This window comes from Triticum aestivum, chromosome 2A (genome assembly GCF_018294505.1).
Source record: "Triticum aestivum cultivar Chinese Spring chromosome 2A, IWGSC CS RefSeq v2.1, whole genome shotgun sequence".
In the NCBI taxonomy this organism is placed as follows: Eukaryota; Viridiplantae; Streptophyta; class Magnoliopsida; order Poales; family Poaceae; genus Triticum; species Triticum aestivum.
In genome coordinates, this window is record NC_057797.1 from 546,332,641 (window position 1) to 546,358,435 (window position 25,795).

Sequence of the window (25,795 nt, forward strand, 5' to 3'; positions counted from 1 at the left end):
ACGATAATTGTACACGGTATCTGAAATCATCATTCTTATATGGTAGGTCACGCCACCACCAAAAGTTGAAATTCCTCAAATTATTCATATTCTTCAACTTTGCATAGTCTTCACTGGTTCCGTCGTTTTTCTTCATTGGCTATATATATATATATATATATATATATATATATATATATATATATATATATATATATATATATATATATATATATGAGTTTATGTCCTCTACAGCATTCACTTATTGCTATTTCTTCAAGTTGGTTTTCTGCTAAGTGAATGTGATCGGACCCTTCCCCTCTATGCTATACTCAACCCAATCTGTTCACAAATTCTTCATGTGCGTTCTATTTGAAACTCGTTCAAAATCTTCATTGTGTCCTTGTCAGCTGAAGAAATTGTGAACGGAACTTTAAAACCTATCTTATCGAAATTTTCGGTCTTGCCACTCAAACCGTTCCGCATCCCTCGATACACTTATCCACTCACCCACGATCTAACACGATCTCCACCTCTCACTACATGGGTGACACATGTCATGCGAATGAGAAGGGTCAGGGGCACGTTCATCCAATTTCTTCGGGCGAGCAGTTTTTCACCGTGGCTATAAATACTCCTCCTTCCCTTCCTCACTTCTTTTACTCCGCTCGACCTCTCTCTCCAGCTCGAGCTTCTCAAACCCTAGCGCCGCCACTACTTCATCACCGCCAGTGAGGAAGAGCTTCACTGCCTCGACCTTGTTGCCGACGTACTCGCGCCGACCGCGGACATCTTCACTCCGCCGCCGCCATAGCCGTCTTCCTCCACCAAGTTCGGGCGTGGAAGATCTGCACAGATGAACTTCACATCTCCTCACTCCAGTTCGTCGTGTTCTTCATCCAGGGTAAATAAAAGTTACTTTTACTGTCCTCGTTGATTTTAATGATTATCTACAAAATCTTCAAAAGTGTTTTTCTTCATATCTTCACACACTGACCACCTCACAAGTCATCTATTCTTGATTCGTTTCTCTAAGCATCATTTTTCTTCAAGATTCCTCAATTGTGTGGATCTTCGATCTATACAACTCTGGAACCTAAGACAAAGAACTCTTAGTGGAAATCTTCAAGACTCATCTGGTCAAATTCCTCAAACCTGTTCCTTTTACAAAACCTTCTGAGAACGCATATGACCTCTCCAAATTCCTGGCAACTATACTCTGTTCACAGGTACACATGTCAGCTGCTGAATCACTAGGTTCTCATCAACTTAACTCATTTGCAGCGTTCCTCGAAGAAAAGTTGCATACTTCTTCAGAGAATTCAATTGTTCAGATTCCTCAACTGAAGAAAATGGCTGATGGTAAGAAGCCACAGAAGGGAGGAAAGAGGCCTGAGGTAAATACAACATTAGAGATCCCTGATGAAATATATGGTGGGTACTGCACACCTACTGAGGAAACCAAGAATGAGCGCAAAGTGCGCATTCAGAAGATAGAGAGGAGATGGGCAAGAGAATGGAGGGAATACAGATATGTCACTCCTAAGTACATGAAGAAATTCGCACTCAATCCTCCATGCCCAAGACCTCCATTGGCACCTGGCCAAATCGCTGATCCCACCAGCCTCAAGCACGGTGAGGACTATCCTGATGAATGGGCCAAGCGCCAAGCCAAGTTGGCTAAGCAAGCCAGAGAAGCAGTGAGAAAATTCAATGAAGACTCTGATGCTGCTGCTGCCTCTGCTGAGGCCTCTGCTGTCAAGCCAAAGAAGGCTATGTCAAAGAAGCCTGCGCGCAAGCCAAGTGCTTCACCAACAATGCCCTCAAGGCCAAGTTCCTCAGCAATGCCCTCATGGCCAGAATCTTCAAAGCCCTCACAGCCAATTCCTCATGCTGCTCCTGTTCCTCCAAAGTCCTCAGCTCCTCCGCCAAAGCCCTTAGCTGTTCCGACTAAATCCTCAGCACCTGTGCATCTCGCCTCGTGCCAAAGGACTGCAAGCATCACCATTGCCTCAGGTGTCTCAGCTAGTTCCTCAGCTGCACCAAGTTCCTCAGCTAGCCCCTCACTGCTGAAGACAAAGGCCACTGCTGGACGAGGTCCTCGCCCAAGTCCTCAAAAGAAACAAGTCGCTTTCCAAGTACCGTCTGAAGAAGACGAAGCTGATGATGATGAACTTGCAGAAATCATCAGAGACATGCAAGTCAGGGCCGCTAGAGCCAAAGGATCAGAGGTGCCACTGCTTTTGGATCCCAGGTTGATCCTCGACTACATTGATGTCTGGCACAAGGACCCCAACACTCACTTGACTGACTTCAAGCTGACTCCTGGCCAGAGTCACATGCTGACCCACTTCATTCAAGAAGAAAAGTGAAAATTTGAGAAGGCCAGGCAGATCAAGAAAGCATAGTACAAGAAAGAGCGCTATTTGAAGAAAAACGTTGTCTCTATGACAACTGAAGAACTTGTCACTATTCAGACTGAGATTAAGAAACTCAGTGATGACTTTGATGCATATCGCGCTGATTGGCTTGGAGCCAAGGTTCGTTTTGTGAAACTTGCGGATAACTTCACTTCCAATGTTGCAGCCCCAATGCAACAGGAAATTCCTCAGGCTGAAGCATGTGCTCAGCCTACTGAAGAAAATGCCAGCACCGCTAATGACAATCAGGCTGCTGAAGATAATGTGAGTTTCAGGGCTGATGACTGCATTCCAGCCGCTGAAGAAATTGCCAGGGCACCCACTAGTGGTGTTCCTGAAGAAACTGAAGAACTCAGGGCAACTACATCAGTTGTACCTAAAGAAAATCAACCACATTCCTCAGCTGCTCCTGCACCAACTTCAACTTCAATCCTTCCATCTGCATCGGATGTGAAGAAGACCAAGGCTGCAGAGCATGCTGCAGTGAAGAAAAGGAAAGCATCAACTGCTTCAGATTCTTTAGCTCCGAAGAAAATGAAGCCTATGACAAGCTCATTTGCAAATCCGATTGATGCTGTTCCCATCTCAACCAGGTCATCAAAGGACCTCGTTCCCTTTGATGAAGAATATGTGATCCCCAGCTGTAATTGATGAAGGCATTCGTCCATTGGATGGTCAGTTTCGCAAAGCTGCATCTTATTCCACCAATGATGACTCTGCCACGCATGACTCTGCCAATGCACCTAAGTCCACTCCTCAAGCCACTGCTCCGCGTGTGATGACTGACCGTGAACTTCTGCTTAGTCTTCACCAGAAGGTGGATCGAAATCACAAATGGGTTAAGCGTCAGTTTGGTTCACTTCTTCACAACATGACCGCCACACACAATGTAGTGAAGAAAAACCACTACTACCTCCATCAAGTCTTCGGTCTCACCTGGGCAATCTTGTCACATCTATATGGTGAAGAAGATCTGAAGAACATGGGTCTTAATGAAGATTTTGACTGGTCTGCACCTCCATCGAAGAAATTCAAGAAGGTCAAGGTTCCTTCTCTGGTGGCCAGCTCATATTCTTCATCGCGCGACACTGATGAACATGAAGATTTGGACGACACTGCGGCAGGCCCTACATCAACAAACGACCCCAACAACGCTGGCGCTCCTTCATCAACATGATTATCTTCAGGTGTGTTAGTCCTCATTTTCGATCCTTTTGGTCATTCGATGACAAAGGGGGAGAAATATGAGTTAGTCTTCAAGCGGGTCTACTATATGGGTGTTTTTTTTGCTAAGTTACAACTCTCGTTCTTCTGAAACTTTATTGGATCGTGTTGTAATCTTAAACCCAATGGTGCTCTGATACTTTTGATGCACTGTGCTCTGATACTCTTGATGCACTATTCTGCATGCTTATTCCTCGTTAATATTATTGCACGCATGCTGAATTTCATCAGGCACCATATTTCATCATGCATTTCAAATTCTTCATATTATATGTTAAATGCGTGTATGAATTACAAGTGATAGGGGGAGATCTCCATGATTCAACTCTTCAAGTGTGCATTGCTTCAAAAGCAAATTCCTCACTATGCACATCTTCAGGGGGAGTTCTTCTATATCTTGCAATCAAATTCCTCAATATCAGTATTTACACTTCATATGTTTATCCCCATTGAAAACTTAACCTATATTGTCATCAATCACCAAAAAGAGGGAGATTGTAAGTGCATCTAGTGCCCCTTAGTGATTTTGGTGTATTGAAGACTTGTAGGTTAAGGGACTAATGCGTGTGTGAGTGTACATAGGTCTATACGTCTATGAGGAGTTTGATATTTATAGGAAAAGTCGACCCCTAAAAATGAATATCTTCGAGTGAAGATTTTGGTATTTATGAAGACTTTCATGAAGACTTTGAAAGTGAAGAAATTGGTGTGTCCGTGAAGACTTGATATTCATGCGAGATATATGAAGCTTGAAGACTTTCGTGTTCATAGTTTTGTTTTTCTCTTTCTTGAGTCATAGGAAACACCGTACTGTTAAAGAGGGTCAAGGAAATACTAAGGAAAAATTTCCATGTGATGCTCAACACAAAATCCTACACCTACCAATCCCTTCGAGTGAAGCCATTGGAAATCTCATACAGTTCAGTCAATTTCTTCAGTGACAGAGACGAAGTTCTTCTGGTCTCTGAGGAATTTGTCGTGACTGAGGAGTTAGGAATTCGCCAGTGCGGATTGCCTACACAGTGAGGAACATGATAGCCCTGAGGATTTTGCTACTCAAAATTCCGACCGTTGATGTGCTATGCGCCAGCTGTCCCAAAATATCTATCCACCTAACGGTCATATCATTGAAGGGCATTTATGTCTTATCATGTCGGGCTGCTCCCTAGGCTATAAATAGCCCCCCCCCTACAACCACTAGCTGGTTGGCTGCTCCGAGAGAAACTAACACTTGTCATTTGAGAGCAACCCATCCTCCGAAGACTTTGAGCAAAAATCATCAAGTGAGGAAAAACCAAAAACCCAAACACCTACAAACCCCAAGTGATTGAGCATCACTAAAGAGATTGATCCTGAGTGGATCCGACGCTTGTTACCTTTGAAGACTGTGCTTCTTCCAGACGGTTAGGCGTCATGGTCTAGAGCATCCAAGAGGAATTGTGGATCGCCGAGTGACCAAGTTTGTGAAGGTTTGGAAGTCGCCTGAAGACTTACCATGAATGATTGGACGAGGTCTGTGTGACCTTAGTTCAAGGAGAATATGGTGAGGACTGGGTGTCTTGGACTAAGTGTCTTTGACTGGGTGTCCGGGACTGTGTGTCCTCGAGTTTAAATACTCAGCCACTCCAACCAGACGTGCAACTGAGACAGCAGTTGGAACTGGTCTACCAAATCATTGTCTTCACCGAGCTTACTGGTTCTATTTCCTCAACTCTTTCATTTCCTCATAACTGTGTTGTATGCTTGTTCATATCTGTGTTTGAAGACTTTCACTGAGGACTTTCTCAATTTCCTCAGTTCAATTTCTTCAGTCTGTTTGTCTTCATCCTGTGTTATCCTGTGATTGGATCTCGACAAACACACCGCAAAAAGAGTTACATCGAATAGATCTCCAAGAAGATCGAGGAGAACTTTGTATTGAGATTCAAAGAGAGAGAAGAAGCCATCTAGCTAATAACTATGGACCCAAAGGTCCTAAGTAAACTACTCACACATCATTGGAGGGGCCATGCAGTTGATGTAGAGGCCCTCCGTGATCGATGCCCCCTCCGGCAGAGCTCCGGAAAAGGCCCCAAGATGGGATCTCTTGGGTACAGAAGGTTACGGCAGTGGAAATAGGGTTTCGTGGTGCCCCTGGATGTTTTGAGGGTATATGAGTATATATAGGAGGAAGAAGTAGGTCGGTTGAGCCACGAGGGGCCGACGAGGGGGCAGGGCACGTCCAGGGGTAGGCGCACCCCCTGCCTCGTGGACTCCTCGTTTGTTTCTTGACGTCCACTCCAAGTCCTCTGGATCACGTTTGTTCCAAAAATCACGTTCCCAAAGGTTTCATTCCGTTTGAATTCCGTTTGATATTCCTTTTCTGCAAAACATTGAAATAGGCAAAAAAACAGCAATTTACACTGGGCCTTGGGTTAATAGGTTAGTCCCGAAAATAATACAAAAGTGTAAAATAAAGCCCATTAACATCCAAGACAGATAATATAATAGCATGGAACAATCAAAAATTATAGATACGTTGGAGATGTATCAGGCTACAGGGGGCAATTTCTGTTGACATGTAGAATAAAAAACAATTGTAACATATCGTTGAAGATATATATAGTTTATGAGCATCAACATTAAAATAAGGCTTTTTACCAGCGCTTTGTGCACACAATTGGTCTTGTTCAGTGTGTGCACCATAGGTCTAATTAATCCCATCCAAAGTCCATCGTTCATACGCTGTGCTATTTGTGTCAGATTATCAACAAAGTTTATGACATGCTTCAAGTCCTTCCAGTGAAATTTGGTACGCTTAGTAACATACAGATCGTTCACTATGCATCCAACATATCCTGCTTAAAAGGTGGAAATGTATTATTTATTCAGAACATGGCAGAAGAATATATAGTGCGCATAAATTGGTAAACATAATTTGTTACTGCCTAGGAACGGAGTCAGAATATGATATCACAATTGGTTGCTTAAATAGTGATCAATTGGTTGCTTAAATAGTAATATGATAGCATGGAGAAAGTTGAAAGGACACTAACCTCGATCAGACTTTGATCGGCTGATGACGTTGGGGAAGTAAACATCCATGTTAATTAGACCAGACTGTGGTGCACGCACTAGAATTTTATTGCCAGCTTTCAGTTCATAACACTTAGACATTTTTCTCCAAAGGTCCGCATTAAAAAAGGAGTGACCATCTTTATCAAGTTTTATGCTAATCGTCATTGTAAATCCATGTTGCGTTGTCAATATGACATCCTGGGAGTCATCAGCAAAGTAAAGCCCAAGATTTCCTTCTACTCCTATTCTTGCAAAGTAAGGGATGTACTGCTTGAAATGAAAATTAAGATCGTAAATTAGATATATTGAAATAACCGAGCAAGATGCAAATATGAGAGTAACGGATAGAACATATCCATATATAGATGCAAGCAAATTTAGGCCATGCCGACCATGGTAGGTTGAGGTCGAACATACCAAGCATTCCCTGAAGTCATCCGGAATGGTGAGATAGAACTTCGTTTCCAACTGGCCACAACCACAGTTGTCCGATTTGTGCTCGCACTGTGCACACATGAATGAACACCCACGAATCAGCTAGAACAAAAATGATTCCATGGTGATTTCCGCCGGTTGATTAACAACGATGGACGGACTACGATAAGAGATGAGTGAATATTTTGCTAATTAAGTTGATTACCTTCTCCATGATAAAAACCCCCGGCCCAATCCCGCAGAAAACCCCAGTCGACCAGAGTCTAGAATGTCGATGCAGATAGGCGGTGGAAAGCGGTGGAGGCGAAATCCGGTGCCGTTTGGAGCGCGACCTACGCCCGCCGCCAACAGCCGTCGAGCTTAGGGTGCAGAGTTGCGGAGGAGTCCGCGGCGAGTGAGTGGGGACGAAGTGGGCGAGGGTTTTCTTTTCCTTTTGCATGTGTGAGTGAACACACACGGTTCGCAGAGGCAATGGAGATGAATCAGGTGCGATAGCAAATCACCGAGATTGAATGGGAATCCAAATTTCCTTTGTCCTTCATCCATGAGTTTTTTTCTATGATAAACATAAACCCTGCTAATCACCATGTTCAAATTTGACACTTTTCTGGGTTCATTTACAATATTTAGAGGATTATGTGCATTTTGTAGGCATTAATGCACGTAATTCAAATTCAAACAATTGATGCATGAAAGGGTGCACAAGGACGGTCTGAAAAACCATACTCATGGTATTTAGTATTTTCTCAAGCCTTTTACAAGGAACGGGCGGAGATTTCAATGGAATGCGTGGCAATAGTCAACCACAAACGCATCATTTACCGGGTTATCAACTATAGAACAATGAAATATGTGCTTGGAAAACATGACGGCTAGCATGGTGCCATGGTATGGCCTCACCGTGCCCTGGTTAAAAGCTGAGAAGGTTCGATTTATATCGTCATGCATGCCCTTCATAAATCGAACCATCACCGAGGAAGTTCAATGCTTTCGAGAGGGAAATCACCAAGATTGAAGGGGAATCCAAATTTCCGTCCTAGTTTGTCATTCAGTTTTTTTCCAACGATCAACATACTGCCTCAAATGAAACGTGTTCAAATTTGACATTTTTCCGAACTCATTTACAATATTTAGGGGATTGTGTGCATTTTCTAGGCATTAATTGTGCACATAATTCAAATTCGAACAATGGTGCATGAAAATGTGCACAAGAACGGTCTGGGAAACCATGCTCGTGCTATACAAAAAATGAAACACATGGTTGGAAAACATGACGCCTGGTGTGGTGCCATGGTATGGCCTCACCATTCCCTGGTAAAAGTTGGAGAATGTTTTCCTTACGTCGTGATGCGCGCCTTCCATAAAATGAACCATCATCCGAGGAAGTTTCATGGTTTCGAGGGGGAAATCACCAAGATTGAAGGGGGATCCAAATTTACTTTGTCCTTTGTCCACGAGTTTTTTTCTATGATGAGCATACAACCTGCAAATCACCGTGTTCAAATTTGGCACTTTTCTGGTTTCATTTGCCATATTTAGGGAATTATGTGCATTTACTAGGCATTAATGCGCATAATTTAAGTTTAAACAATCGATGCATGAAAGGGTCCACAAGAACGGCCTAGAAAACCATGCTCGTGCTATTTAGTAAATTCTCATGCCTTTTACAAGGAATGGACAAATATTTTGATAAAATGTGTGGCAATAGGCAACCACAAATGTCTGTTTGTTGGGTTTTCAACTATAGAAAAAATGAAATAAATTCTTAAAAAACATGACGCCTGGCATGGTGCCATGGTATGACCCACTATGCCCTGGTAAAAATTTGAGAAGGTTTGGCTTATGTCGTCATGCACGCCCTTCATAAATCAAACCATCACCGAGGAAGTTGCATGCTTTCAAGAGGGAAAATCCCCAAGATTGAAGGGGAATCCTAATTTCCGTCCTAGTTTGTCATTCAGTTTTTTTCCAACGATCAACATACAGCCTCAAATGCAACGTGTTCAAATTTGACATTTTCTCGGGCTCATTTACCATATTTAGGGGATTATGTGCATTTTCTAGGCATTAATGGACATAATTCAAATTCGAACAATCAGTGCATGAAAAGGTGTGCAAGAACGGTCTAGAAAACCATGCTCGTGTTATTTAGCACATTCTCATGCCTTTTACAATGAATGGGCAGATATTTCAAGGAAATATGTGGCAATAGTCAACCATAAACGCGTCGTTTACTCGGTTAACAACTATACAAAAAATGAAACACATGGTTGGAAAACATGACGCCTGGTGTGGTGCCATGGTATGGCCTCACCATGCCCTGGTAAAAATTGGAGAATGTTTTCCTTATGTCATGATGCGTGCCTTTCATAAATCGAACCATCATCGAGGAAGTTTCATGGTTTCGAGGGGGAAATCATCAAGATTGAAGGGGATCCAAATTTCCTTTGTCCTTTGTCCATGAGTTTTTTCTATAATGAGCATACAACCTGCAAATCACCGTATTCAAATTTGGCACTTTTCCGAGTTCATTTGCCATATTTAGGGGATTACGTGCATTTCCTAGGCATTAATGCACATAATTCAGGTTCAAACAATCGATGCATGAAAGGGTCCACAAGAACGTCCTAGAAAACCATGCTCGTGCCATTTAGTAAATTCTCATGCCTTTTACAAGGAATGGACGGATATTTCGATGAAATGTGTGGCAATAGTCAACCACAAATGTATGTTTATTGGGTTTTCAACTATAGAAAAAATGAAATAAATGCTTAAAAAACATGACGCCTGGCATGGATCCATGCTATGACCTCACCATGCCTTGGTAAAAATTTGAGCCATCACCGAGGAAGTTCCATGCTTTCGAAAGGGAAATCCTCAAGATTGAAGAGGAATCCAAATTTTCTTCGTTCTTTGCCCTGGAGTTTTTTTATACGACGAACATACACACTGCAAATCACCGTGTTCAAATTTGGCATTTTTCCGGGCTCATTTACCATATTTAGGGGATTATGTGCATTTTCTAGGCATTTAGCACATATAAATCCAATCCAGCTACAGGTGCACGGCTGTGATGTGAGGGACGTGGATTGCCATTCGATCCCGGCGCATCCAACGGTGCACATGCGCGATCCGCATGGCTGGGGTTCCGGCCAATCATAACACAACACACAATAGGCTCAGCGCACACTGTTTCCGGAAGCGACAGAGATGAACCCTGTGCGATAATGAACGAGCAAAATTATAAGGGAAGCCAAATTTCTGTTGTCGTTTGTGGTTGAGATCTTGAATACCACCGCACTGTACGGCTGCCCAGCCCCTCCGTCCCAGAGCTCTCTCCAGGCGTCGTCCATGGCACCGCGGGACACAGTAACTGGTAAGGAAGCGATGACATCCCACCGCGCCGCGTTCCTCGCCACCCGCGATCGCACACATGGTAAGGAAGCGATGGCATATCGTCATGCCGAGTTCATCGCCGGCGGTGGGCAGACAGTTACATCGGCAGACTTTGAGGCTGCCATGGCCGAATGGGTGGTGGATCTAGAGGCGGCCAAAGCCACACAAAAGGAGCAGAAAAGGCAGAAAGCAGTCAAGAAAAGAGAGTCCCGCCGTCACAAGAAAAAAGAGGCCGCACGCCGTGGTGAGGAGAGCTTGGCGGAGATTGAAGCACGGTGGGCTGCTGCCTACAAGGCCGGGAAGGAGAACGCTGGCGTCTGGCCAGTACGCCCTGATGGCAGCATGTGAGAAGTAGTTTAAGTTTGCAGTATTAGAGAAAAATACCAGTAGTACTTTAAGTTTGTAGTATTAACGTACAATGTCGGTAAGAGCATCCTTTGAGGGCTTTGAGCATTGATTAGCATGTTTGCCCGTGTGCGTTTTTTGCGTTAATCATTAGAAGATCACAAAACACACGGTTTCTATGCCGTACCCGTCTACGTTTTTTGCGTTAATGACCCATAAGTCAGTTACCTGTGCGATATTTCCTAATAAACCAGGCATACCATTAACCGAAAAATCAAGTACACGTGTACAATTTTTGGAGATGAGATCTGCCAACTTTCTTTTTCTCGCACATGAGTATTTTACGCACTTTGCCTGCGTTGTGTGTTTCCCCCACCCAAGTTTCAAATTTCGCACCAGAATTTTCATTAGGCACGCGATTTCAGAATTTATTCCTCCAACCACATCCCCTTCCCCTCAGTATCCCCTTCCCTCGCGCCTCCCCTTACCGGCATCTCAAACCGCCGCCTCGGCAACCACAGCTTCAACCACATCTACGTACTGCTCAGATCCAGTCAGGTAACCCACCGATCTCTATCACGCCCCTGACCTGATTGCTTAAATGGTGTCTGCGAAACATCCTCATGCCTTGAAATCCCCCTGCCAGGAGCTGATGGCGGTCCATGGCGCGATGGCCGCTGTGTGTGTTGACCCGGAGGAACACCTCGCCTCCGTCGCCGCCGCCGACATGGTGTAGGCTTTGGCCCAGATGAAGTCCCCCAGCGACTACCCCCCAGGACTTAACAGGTAAGATCTGACCAGCTAAATCTTACCAATACCACTTGCAACGGCTATGATTTGTACGGTTGATGTATTAAGCATGTTCGTGCCTTGTTTAATTCAGTACTACACACTGTGTGATGTTCAAATATTACCGAGTCCAGCTCAATTTCACCAATACCAGCAACAAACTTACAATACATGACTCAGGATATCACTAGAGATGCTGCCCATTTGCTATTTTTAGTGGATGCTAACCCTGTTGCACTTAACATGCCTGTCCATGTACTTACGCAGGGTCATAACGGCCGATGCTTTTGTTTGCTATCGAGGTGAGCTGCATCCCTGTCTTACAGTATTTCACATAATTTGTGTAATTGTAGTTTAACTTCTACCCATTTACTGGTTGCCTGTAGATACACATGTCAGTGGCACTGATCCACGCTTCGACCTGGAGGAACAGCTCGCCTCCGTCATCGCTGACTTTGGGCAGGCTCTGGCCAACATGAAGTGCCCCAGCAACTACCCCTCAGGACTTACCAAGTATGTACTCACCAGTTCAATCTTACCAATACCAGTTGCAATTAATGGCTATGTTCTGTACGGTCGATGTATTAAGCGTGTTCTAGTAAACATGCCTAACACGTTTTTGCTACTTTCCCTACCTTTTTATAGACATCTGGGCCATTCTCTCCTCTGGCAACACCTGCCTGGTGATGTTTAACTATGCCAATTGCATTTTTATGAGTACCGGTTTCAATGTCTATTAAGCCTATTGCAATTAACAGTTGAATCCATTTTTTAACAGTTGCATTTCATTGGCTACAAACTTACAAAACATGACTTAGGATGTTGTTAAGCATGTTGCAATTAACAGTTGTATCCATTTTTTAATCTGTCCATTTGCTACCATGCTACTCTCTGCAATGAAGATATACTAGAGATGCTGCACCATTTGCTTTTTTTGGTGGATGCTAACCCTGTTGTACTTAACATGCTTGTCCATGTACTTACGCAGGGTCATAACGGCCAATGCTGTTGTTTGCCGTTAAGGTTAGCTGCATCCCATGTCTTACAGTATTTCACATCATTTGTGCAATTGCAGTTTAACTTCTACCATTTATTGGTTGCCTGTAGGTACACATGTCAATGGCACTGATCCACGCTTCGACCTAGAGGAACAACTCGCCTCCGCCACCTCTGACTTTGGGTGGGCTCTGGCCAAGATGAAGTGCCCCATCAACTACCTCTCAGGACTTACCAAGTATGTACCCACCAGTTCAATCTTACCAATACCAGTTGCAATTAATGGCTATGTTTTGTATTGTCGATGCATTAAGCATGTTGTAGTAAACATGCCTAACACATTTGAGCTATTTCCCTACCTTTTTATAGACAACTGGGCCATTATCTGCTCTGGCAGCACCTGCACTGTGATGTTTAACTCTGCCAATTGCATTTTTATCAGTACCGGTTTCAATGGCCATTAAGCCTGTTGCAATTAACAGTTGTATCATTTTTAAAGAGTTGTATTTCAATGGCTACAAACTTACAAAACATGAATTAGGATGTTGTTAAGCCTGTTGCAATTAACAGTTGTATCTATTTTTTAATCTTTCCCTTTGCTACCGTGCTACTCTTTCGAAATGAAGATATCACTACAGATGCTGTCGTTTTAGTACCATTTGCTTTTTTTGGTGGATGTTAACCCTGGTGTAGTTAACATTGGCTTTCCATGTACTTACACAGGGATACAATGGGCGATGTTGTTGTTTGCCGCCGAGGTTAGCTGCATCCCATGTCTTATACACCATCTATTCCTAAATGTAAGTATTTTTAAAGATTCCAATATAGACTACATAAGGAGCAAAATGAGTAAATCTAGATTCTAATCTAAACTATATCTATAATTCTATATACATCCGTATGTAGTTCATATTGAAATCTCAAAAAAAAACTTGTACTTAGGAACATAGGTAGTTGTATTTTACATCATTTGTGCAATCTCAGTTTAGCTTCTAACATTTACTAGTTGCTTGTAGGTACATATATGAGGGGTACTGATCCACGATTCAATCCCTTTTGCGTATGGGGCAATGAGATATTCATGAACAAGCGTCAAGTGAGGAAACTAAGAAAGATTGTTAGGCGAAAGAAACGGGTGATTGGAATTAAGCTCTTTATTACACTTTGTCGAAGACAATAGTGAACTTTAGGATGGTAAGTAATGTGTTGCCTTTTCCCCCTGCCCACAACAAGTTACTCTATTAGACCTCAGTATCTGATATTTTTCTCTTTTCAGTGGTTTCCGAAGCTATTTATTGATGATTACCTTGCAAACTACATGACCAGAGTGGAGGAAACTAAGGTTAAAGTATATAATTCATGCTACCATGATAATGCTCTAGAAGTCTTCCTAAAGGCGGTGAAGGATGGGCGGGCGATCGTCACAAGGGGTTGGACAAAAGTGGTTCGTGCCTATGGCATGCAGGAAGGCACATTATGGGCATTCCGCTTCTTCAACACCGTCGGTAGTCAAAATGATTTACACTTGTCTCTTCACCTTTACCGTCTTTAAATACTGCGGTTCATCATAGTTAATTGCTGCCTAATCCTGTAATTACTGAACATATTGTACTGGCAATTTTATTTATGGATTCGTTGTTGAACCATTGTGCTGAAAATTTGAATTGCACATTTCGTATTTCAAAATTTCCAATTAGAATAATAAATTACAGGAAAAAATAAAAATAGAACAGACGGCCATGGACCTTTGCAAACGGTTCTAGCAGTAAAAGCGCTTGCGATGGATAGCCCAATGCCACACAATTTTCTACATCAAATCGTGTGTGATGTAGTTAATGAAAGCAAACAGTTAACCAAGGCAGAGCGTGTGTGATAGTTATACCTTTCACACACGAGCGTATACAAAAAACCATGTGGGATGTACATCCGAACAGAAACGTTTTCCCTGGATTGACTATGTGGGATGTACATAAGAACGGAAACTGTCGTGGAGTTGACACGACAGATGTCCTAGAGCAAGGACTTAGCCGTAGGGCCATCGCACTAGGAAGCTTAAAGGGGTTAATCGGGACAAGGGACACACGAGAGAGTTTTTATACTAGTTCGGCCCCCTTCGATGAAGGTAAAAGCCTACGTCTAGTTGGGATTGGTATTGCTGAAGTTTTCGATCTCCAAGGGGCTCAATTCGCCGGCTTGGTTATCGATTTTCTTGTTTCTTGACCTAAGCCGCCACCGGGTCGTCCCCTTATATACATGGGTTGACGCCCGGTGGCCTACAAAGTCCCGGCCGGCTCATAACCGTGTCCGGCTTGGTGACTTCCTTTACATGCCTTTCTTTACAAGTCTTTCCTTACATACGGCGGTTTCCAATATCGGGCCTTAAGCCGGCCCCAGGCCTTTGGGCCTTCTATATGTTTAATAAACTATCATCTTGAATGTATATTGGGATTCTTATGTAACCCGCCATTAGGGTTGACCCGGCCCCTCCTGGGCGGGTCATACTGGTAGTAATATCCCCAACATTAGGCCCCAGGTTGACTTTGAACTTTGTTCTTTGTCAATCTTCAATACTTAGATGAAATCCATCCTCTGTCTGAAAACTTCTGTAACCCACCGTGACGTCATCTTTTGAAAACACAAAAAAACTTTCATGACGTCATCTTCCAATGGATCTTTTATCTTTAATGCTTCCCGAGAATCGAGGCGTCTATATAGCTGGATAACCATTATTTGGTTCTCCCTTGATTTTCGCGCCCGTCTGTTCGCATCTGCCCTTATAAATAGGCATGCGGCCGGTTTTTCTCATTCTCCCCTCTTCTTCATCTTCTTCCTCTTGCAGTCTCCGCTGCTGCTCTAGCTCCGCCGCCGCCGCAACGCTCATCGTCGTCCTCGAGCTTTGGCCGCTGCATCACCCTGCACTGTCCAGATAAACGGCGACGACCCTCCGCAGCAAATCCGCATCAGTATGTCTTGCTTTCTCAAAACATTTTAGATCTGCATTAGGGCTTGCGGGTTCATCATTGTTCTTCTCTGTTCCTCATGAACTTTCTTGGTAGTTCTTCCTCTTGTCTTTGTAGGCCAACTCTGACTTTTGGAAAGTGAAATATGATCACAAAGCTGCCAAGAAGGCGAAACTCGCCGCCATGAACGCCAAGAAATCGACCCGGAGATCAAAGAAGGAGAAGAAGACCACTGCTGAAGATTTGATGAAACTTGATGATACGTCTGACTCGGAGGTAGCCCTTGATTCCCTTGGCCAATTTTTTAACAACCTTATTGACACTGATCCTTACCAGGATGACACTGGGGCCAGTCAGGCTGAGGAAGCAGAGGTAACTATCATTTCCTCCAAGTCAGAGCCCTTACCAAGACACAAAGTTCGACGAGTGATCCGTAAAGTAAGGTTTTCTAACCCCTTAGCTCACTTGGATCCCAACTTTCATTTGAAAAAACAGCAACATGAAAGCCGCCGTGAAGTTGGGATTGGAGATGAACCGGCTGTCGTCCTTCAACAGACCCCTCGGAAACGCCCGAACGAGGTTTACTTATTACTGTCTTTAACTCGTTTTAATGAATCCTGCTCCTTGTATTTATTTTAACTCATTTATTTTATCCTTTCAGGAGGTGTCTCATTCTTCAGGCGACTCATCACAAACACAATTTCCGGTTTTCAAGACTGCTCCTGGGTAATCAGAAATCCTCCTTTCTTCCGGGTTGCTCAATTGCATCTTTATGCTGACAATCCTGCAATATTTTTCCTTAGTGGTCAGGCTAAATCCAAGAAGACGAAGGTGGCTAAACCGGCGGAAGACCCGCCAGCGCTAGCATCTGAACCGGCTAGGCCGCCTTCTCCATTGGCTAACGCTCCAGAACACCCGCCTATTGACAATGAGGCAAACCCTCCTGAGCCGACTTTTGACAAAGCCATCATGAATCCTTCTACAGCTGGGCTGTCAAGCTCAACCAACCCACCGTCTCCACCTGCTCAAGATGTTCAAATTACTGGGAGCCGCTTTGTTGAGCCAGGGAACCCAACAGTGCTGGCTCGGTGCACAGCAAAGCAAGAAGCATTGGAGAGGCAGAAGGTTCGCTTTGATATTGCCAACTATGACCGTCTCAATGCCAGTGATATCTTATCCGGCTATCTCAGTCATGTACACTCCAGTCATGAGGCTGAGATTGAGATGGTCAAGCAGCTTCAGTTGAAGTATGAGGTACGTTGTTTCCGGTTTACTAATATTCCTTCAGCCCCCAAGTCTTCAGATTATGAGAGAAACGGAATAACCTGTAGACTTAAAATATAGGCCGAGACTTTTACCTCTGAATCTTTGCCTGATATTGATAGAACAAAAACTTCACCCATAGTCGCCAAGGACCGGTTTATTTTGATCATTAATGAATCGGTACTTTAGAATTTAAAACCTTCTTCAAAGTACTTAACACTCCGGTTTAACCTTGATAAACTTGCTGAACTGCGTACATTAGCCTCCAAGTGCCAAGTGCTGTTACTTTGTAAGGGACTTGGGACTTTAAATATGTTTGTAGAGTCGTAAATTTTTTGATTTGGCATACATTAGCCCCCAAGTGTCAAGTGGTTTGTTCGTAAAGTACTTGAGACTTGAATCTTGAATTTGGATATTTGAATTTGAAACCAATTCTTGACTTATCTGAACATTTCACAGAATGCCTTGTCTGAATTGAACTCTCAATTGTCAGACGCAAAGACCTAGCTAGCGAGTCAGGAGTCAGAAATCAAATCTTCCACCTCCAAACTGCAAATGAGCCTTTCTGCAATGGAAAATTTGAAGACCAGCTTTGCTGCCAAGGAGAAGGCTTGGGAAAATGAGAAAACACTTCTGACCCGACGAGCTGAGATAGCCGAAACAGCTCTGAAAGAAATTTCAACAGAGCTAAATGGTTTAAAGGGTCGGGTGTCTCAGATGGTCGCTACTATCTTTGGTAAGCTACCTGATTTGACCTTTCATATAATTTTTGCCAAACCGGAGTATAGTCCGCCAACTGACTCTGTTAAAAATATATGTAGGTCCGCGAAGTAAAAATCTGAGCCAAGACCCGTTGATTAAACTGAAGGCAGTATACACTTTAGTTGAACAATTTTATATCGGCGCACAACGGGCTCTGGCTGCCATCTCCCCTGCTAATCAAGGACCTAACCGGCTCAGCGACGTCCTGAAGAAGCTGTCCATCCTTCCTGCCAGGTTCCAAGAGGTAAAACGCTCCTGCGCGCGAGCCGGAGCTTTGACTGCCCTAAGCCGCTCCAAGGCTTGGGTGCCAGACCTAGACCCGGCGGACGTGGCAAGGGGCTATCCTACCGTGAAGGAGGACGGGTCTCCTTTTGATCAGGATGACTTCATAGCCTACGTCCGTGAAGTTCGGCCTCAGGCGACTAGTCTTGGAGATGACACCAATGTGGACAAGTACCAGCCGGGTTTTGATAGTGAAAATAAGAAGATGGCCCCTCCCTCATATAAAGTAACAGACTTGATCCCACCAGTGAGAGAAGATACATTTGCCCCGGAGGTTGACCCGGTCGGTCTGATTGATGATGAAGCCGAATTTTTCGCCATGAACGGCTTTGATTGGTCAAAACCAAACTTCCAGCAGACTCAAGATGGTGAACCGGCGAGGGAGGGACAATTATCATCTTCATGGGCTTGTAAAGCCTTGTAATAGCTTAGCTGTTAAAACACTGCATGTTTGCTTGTGCCATCGCGCATAAAATACTTATATGTGAATCTGTGTTTCCAGATGCCAATGTTTAATGCTTGCTTATGCATCGTTTAATACTTGTCTCTACAATGTTTGAACTCTGTTCCTGTAAATATAAAGAAAAGACTGGCATGGCGGTTTAGAACCAAACGGGTTTAAACACCTAATGTAGAGCCAATATATTTACCTCAATAAGAGCAGAGACAAATATAAATAAAAGATAAGGGCTAATACGAACCTTTTGGCTAATGCAGCAGGTAAGTACATATAAGTAATGACCATACCTTATCCCTGTTGATCCTTAGATCGCCGGTTTAAATAATCCGGGTGATTGAATTTGATAACTCAATATTTATGAAAAGTTAATGCTCAATGATGATTATACCTTAGTAGCTCATACCTTTTGATCCTTGAACCACCGGCTTGAATGACCTGGGCGGCTATGTTGTCCAATAATTGAACCGGTGAAGAAGACCAGGCTAATTTATTTGTAATATTGAAACAACAACAAACTAAAAGGCAAGCAAGCATAATTTTAATCTTGTATTCAAAAGGTTGGGGGTTTCTTATTCGAATACGACCAGTAAACCGGACCAAAGGGGTTAAGCTAAGGTTCAAATACGACCATATAGCCCCCAGTGGCTTTGGCATTGCGCCGATCAAGAGGGTACCGACAGCTATGTTCTCTTTGGTTCGAATATGACCTATGTTTGAATAGGAAGCCCCCAAATGACCTTGAGAGGTTTTTAACGACCCTGATTCGAATACGATCCAAGTCGGACTCAAGAGGGGTTAAGCTATGATTCGGATACGATCAAGAAGCCCCCAAGTGAGATTGGCCTTGAGCCGATCAAGAGGGTTACGACAGCTATGTTCTCTTTGGTTCGAATACGACCTATGTTTGAACAGGAAGCCCCCAAGTGACCATGTGATTACAGCTAGATTCAGATACGATCATAAGCCGGACAAAAGGTAAACTTGATTCAAATATGATCAGTTCCTTAATAGTCATTTGAAAAATAAGTTTTAACAAAGATGTATAATTTTTGAAAAGAAAAGAGACTTATGGTCTTACTTTATTGCTTATCATGGTATATACAATGTGAACATATGTACATGAGGAGAGCCGGTGGCTTAGGTGTAGTACGGCCGAAGTTGAGCAATGTTCCACGGCCGGCGGGTCTCCTCCTCCGACTTACGTGAGTCTGCATGCTCTCGAACATCAATGAGGTAATATGACCCATTGTTTAAATTCTTACTGACCACAAAGGGTCCTTCCCAAGGTGGGGATAACTTGTGTGCATCTGAGAGATCCTGGATGAGCTGGAGCACCAAGTCGCCTTCCTGAAAAGTCCTGGACTTGACCTGGCGGCTGTGGTATCGGCGCAGGTCTTGTTGATAAATTGCTGACTGGGCTGCTGCTAAGTCTCTTTCTTCATCCAACAAGTCAAGTGCATCCTGTCTGGCTTGTTCATTATTAGCTTCAACATAAGCCGCCACACGGGGCGAGTCATGATGGATGTCACTAGGCAATACTGCTTCTGCTCCATAAACCATGAAGAAAGGTGTGTAACCCGTAGACCTATTGGGCGTAGTTTTGATACCCCATAATACCGAGGGTAATTCCTCTACCCAACAACCCGGCGTTCGTTGTAAAGGAACCATAAGCCGGGGTTTGAGCCCTTTCAAAATTTCCTGATTGGCTCTCTCAGCTTGACCATTGGATTGAGGGTGAGCTACAGAAGAAACATCAAGCCGGATGTGTTCTCGTTGACAAAATTCCTGCATAGCTCCTTGGGACAGATTAGTGCCATTGTCAGTGATAATACTGTGTGGAAACTCGAAACGGAAAATTACTTTTTTCATGAACTGAACCATCGTGGCTGCATCACATTTACTCACAGGCTCCGCCTCAACCCACTTGGTGAATTTGTCAACTGCCACCAGGAGATGTGTCTTTTTATCCTTAGACCTTTTGAAAGGTCCCACCATGTCAAGCCCCCAGACCGCAAACGGCCAAGTGGTTGGAATCATCCAGAGCTCTTGAGCCGGCACATGCGCTCGTCGTGCAAATTTTTGACATCCATCACATCTACTGACCAGATCTTCTGCATCAGCGTGAGCCGTCAACCAGTAAAAACCGTGACAAAATGCCTTGGCCACTAAAGATTTTGACCCGGCATGATGACCACAATTGCCTTCATGGATCTCACGAAGGATTTCTTGACCTTCTTCAGGGGAAACACACCGCTGAAACGCTCCAGAAACACTGCGATGGTATAACTCACCATCCGAAATCGTCATGGACTTAGATCACCGGGTTATCTGTCGAGCCAGGGTCTCATTTGCTGGCAACTCTCCCCGGGTCATGTAAGCCAAGAACGGCACCGTCCAATCTAGGATGACATGAAGTGCTGCTACCAGCTGCGCCTCTGGGTCAGGAACAACTAAATCTTCTTCTGTGGGCAACTTGATAGAGGGGTTATGCAAAACATCCAAAAAGGTGTTAGGTGGCACCGGCTTACGCTGAGACCCCAGCCGGCTTAAAGCATCAGATGCTTCATTCTTTCGACGGTCAATGTGTTCCACCTGATAACCTTTAAAATATCCTACAACGGCATCAACCTCTCGGCGATAAGCCGCCATGGGAGGGTCCTTGGAATCCCACTTATCAGATACCTGTTGAGCCACTTGATCCGAGTCACCAAGACATCTGACCCGGCTCAAGCTCATCTCTTTTGCCACTCAAGGACCATGGAGCAAGGCTTCATACTCTGCTGCGTTGTTAGTGCAAGGAAACATCAACCGCAACACATAACAAAATTTGTCACCTCGTGGGGAAGTTAGCACAACTCCAGCCCCTGAGCCTTCCAATTGCCTGGATCCATCAAAATTAATAGTCCAATACGTGTTGTCTGGCTTCTCTTCTGGCATCTGCATCTCTGTCCAGTCATTGATGAAGTCGACCAGGGCTTGAGACTTAATTGTAGTACGTGGAACATACTTCAACCCATGAGACCCAAGCTCAATTTCCCACTTGGCGACTCGCCCCAGGGCTTCTCTATTTTGAATAATATCCCCTAAAGGAGCAGAGCTAACCACAGTGATTGGATGTCCCTGAAAGTAATGCTTAAGCTTCCGGCTCGCCATAAACACCCCATAAACAAGCTTCTGCCAATGTGGATATCGTTGCTTAGACTCAATTAGCACTTCACTAACATAATAAACCGGCCGCTGAACCAGATGCTCTTTGCCAGCCTCCTTGCGCTCTACCACAATAGCCACACTAACAACCCATGAGTTGGAAGCCACGTATAACAGTAGCGGCTCTTTCTCAATTGGAGTAGCCAGGACCGGCGGCCCAGCCAGCTGTGCTTTCAGATCCTCAAAAGCAGCATTCACAGCATCGCTCCAAACAAAAACATCCGTTTTCTTCATCAACTAATACAGAGGCATAGCCTTTTCCCCTAACCGGCTTATGAACCGGCTCAAAGCAGCCACATGACCCGCCAGCCGTTGAACATCATTGACGCAGGTTGGTTTGGCTAGGGATGTAATTGCCTTGATTTTCTCCGGGTTAGCTTTAATACCTCTGTTAGACACCAAAAAACCCAAGAGCTTGCCAGCTGGTACTCCGAAAACACACTTGGCCGGGTTAAGCATCATTTTGTAAACCCGGAGATTATCAAAAGTCTCTTTCAGGTCCGTGACCAAGGTTTCCTCTTCCCTGGATTTCACCACTATATCATCCACATAAGCATGAACATTGCACCCAATTTGATTGTGAAGAAAATTTTGCACACACCGCTGGTAAGTCGCCTGGGCACTCTTAAGCCCAAAAGGCATAGACACATAGCAGAAAGCTCCAAAAGGAGTTATAAAAGTTGTCTTCTCTTGATCCTTGACTGCCATCTTAATCTGATGATAACCGGAATAAGCATCTAAGAAACTCAACCGTGCGCAACCCGCCGTAGCATCAATGATCTGATCAATACGGGGGAGAGCAAAAGGATCAGCCGGACAAGCCTTGTTCAGATCTGTGTAATCCACACACATACACCAGGTGCCATTCTTTTTGAGTACAAGCACCGGGTTAGCTAACCATTCGGGGTGAAAGACCTCCACAATGAACCCGGCTTCCAATAGTCGGGCCACCTCTTCCCCAATGGCCTTGCGCCTTTCTTCATTGAGCCGTCGGAGAAACTGTCTAACAGGTTTGAACTTTGGATCGATATTAAGAGTGTGCTCAGCGAGTTCCCTCGGGACACCCGGCATGTCTGAAGGTTTCCATGCAAAGATGTCCCGGTTCTCACGGATGAACTCGATGAGCGTGCTTTCCTATTTCGGATCCAGGTTTGCGCTAATGGTGAACTGTTTGGATGAGTCGCCAGGTACAAAGTCAACCATCTTAGTGTCATCAGCTAATTTAAACTTCAACTCCGGCTCATGCTCTGTTGTTGGTTTCTTTAATGACGTCATGTCTGCCGGGTCAACATGATCCTTGTAGTATTTTAACTCCTCTATTGCACAAACAGATTCAGCATAGGCAGCATCACCTTCTTCACATTCCAAGACTATCTTCCGACTCCCATGTACTGTAATGGTGCCCTTATGACCCGGCATCTTGAGCTGTAAATATATGTAACATGGTCGAGCCATGAACTTGGCATAAGCCGGCCGCCCGAACAGAGCATGATATGGGCTCTTGATCTTAACCACCTCAAAGGTTAATTTCTCCGCTCTGGAATCATACTCATCCCCAAAGGCTACTTCCAGCTCAATCTTACCAACTGGGTATGCCGACTTACCAGGTACCACCCCGTGAAAAACATTGTTGGATTGTTTAAGATTCTTATCCGTCAATCCCATCCGGCGGAACGTCTCATAGTAGAGGATGTTGATGCTGCTGCCTCCATCCATGAGTACCTTAGTAAACTTGTATCCACCAACTTGAGGTGCCACTAACAAAGCCAAGTGACCCGGATTATCAACCCGGGGCGGGTGATCCTCTCTGCTCCACACAATAGGATGCTCTGACCAACATAGATAACGCGGAATTGCCGGCTCAACGGCATTGATGGCCCTCTTGTGAAGTTTCTGGTCCCTCTTACATAAACTGGTAGTAAATACATGATACTGTCCACAACTCAATTGCTTCGGGTTACTCTGATAACCGGATTGCTGCTGCTGATTCCCTTGGCCGGGTTGCTGATTATATCCTCCTTGGTGACCAGGATAACCCTGACCGTGAAAACCTCCTCCGCTTGAACCGGCGCCCGGGCCCTGAAAGCCGCCTCCACCTGAACCGCCACCTAGGCCGTGACCCCCATCAAATGCATTTGAATTTTTAAATTCTTTCATGATCGTGCAATCCTTCCACAAGTGGGTGCCTGGTTTCTCCCGGGTGCCGTGTTTTGGACAAGGTTCATTCAACAACTACTCAAGGATGGGGCCTGACCCGCCCGATCGAGGGGGTTGTCTGCCCTTTCGCCGCTGATTACCACCCTGCACATTAGTATTAGCAACAAACTCATCAGCCTTACGTTTATTACCCCCCTGATTCGCCGGGTTATGCTGGTGACCCTTGCCGTTGCCGTTCTTCTTTCCCTTTGTTACCTTTTCTTTGTCAGACACCGGGTCCTTGGTGGTATCAGAATCGGCATACTTAACAAGAGCCGCCATCAACGTTCCCATGTCATTGTAGTCACGTTTAAGCCGCCCCAGCTTCTGCTTCAGAGGTTCAAAACGGCAATTTTTCTCCAACATCAAAACTGCCGAGCCGGCATCCATCTTATCACATGAATGTATTATCTCCTTGACTCGGCGCACCCAATGGGTTGTAGATTCACCATCCGCTTGCTTGCAATTGGTCAGGTCCACAATCGACATTGGCTGCTTACATGTGTCCTTAAAGTTCTGGATGAACCGCGCTTTCAACTCTGCCCATGAGTCGATAGAATTGGGTGGCAATCCCTTCAACCAAGTCCGAGTTGTTCCATCCAACATCATGGTAAAATACTTGGCCATTGCAGCGTCTCTAACCTCCAATAGTTCCATAGCCATCTCATAACTCTCAATCTAAGCCCCCGGCTGCAGGTCAGCTGTGTAATTAGGCACCTTATGAGGCCCCTTGAAATCCTTTGGCAACCGCTCATTGCATATGGCTGGTACCAAGCAAGGCACGCCTCCGGTTCTTGTGGCCACTCCTGCCTCAACCGAGGTTGCTGGATAAGCCGGAAAGGTCTGGTGAGCCGCCTGCTCTGCCGCTATTTGAGCTGCTCGTTTTGCCTCTTGACGAATCCTCTCTTGATCCGCCAAGTTAAGGGCTCCAGCCCGCACCGGCTCATGCTTATATGGTCGGTTGTGGCGTTGAGCATTACTTGACATCTTTGCGGACTCCATGTGCCTACTGTAAATCGGGCTCCGGCTTGGGCGAGGAGTTGAATGAATCATGTCTCGATTGTAGGAGTATGCATCCTGCTGGGCCAGAGCCGTCTGAAGTAGTTCTCTTACCCTCCGGGTTTCAATTGCTGCTGGCGAGTCGCCTTCCATTGGGAGAGCCGCCAAACGAGCCGATGCTGCAATGAGGTTTTCCAGAGGGTTGGAGAAGTTACCTGGAGGTGTTGATACATAACGAGGAGGAGCTGTATTTATGCGAGGTGGATCCATGGCGCGTGGCTGAACTGGTGCACCGGGTGTCGTGACCTGGTTTGCTTCTGGCGGGTTGCTCCCCCCAGCCCCGGGTGTATGGAATAGGTTCCTTGGATCCAGTGTTAGAGGCAGACGCGACTGAGTTTTCTGATGCCTCCTCCTCATGACCTCGTTTGATGCGTTAAGATCCACTAAGAGCCGGAAAGTTTCTGCTTGAAGTTGTTGAGCACGAGCATCTAGAGCTGCTCGTTCGGCTGCCATCCGGGTTTCTTTCGCGGCTAGATTTTCTTTAGCTTGCACCATCTCCTCCCGCACACGTGCCACTGCATCATGCTGGGCTTTATCCGCTGGCTCTATCACAGCGGTTAACAGAGTCGTCAGCCGATCCATGAGGTCCATTAGAATCTGAGCCGGGGCGCGCAGGGTCTCCTGACCCGGCTGCTGCCGACCCGGTAGCTACTGCTGCCGATGCGGTAGAATTCTGCCCGGGCTGCGTCCCCGCCATGAAGACTCTGGCCCAATTCGGCGGCTCAAGAGGGTCCGGAATACTGCTGCCATCGGAACAGCCCCCGAGCATGTCGTCTTGCAGTTGGTACAACGATTCTGTCTCACCTGTTGATGATGTGGTATCATAGCAGATGGCCGTCTCCCCGCCTTCCATCGATCCTTCGGAGTATTCACCGCCATGGATGCAGCCTACGAAGGCATGTTTCACGACAGATTGAACACGGGCGGTCCTGGCACGCTGAGCCATTTCGATGAGGTTGGTGTGG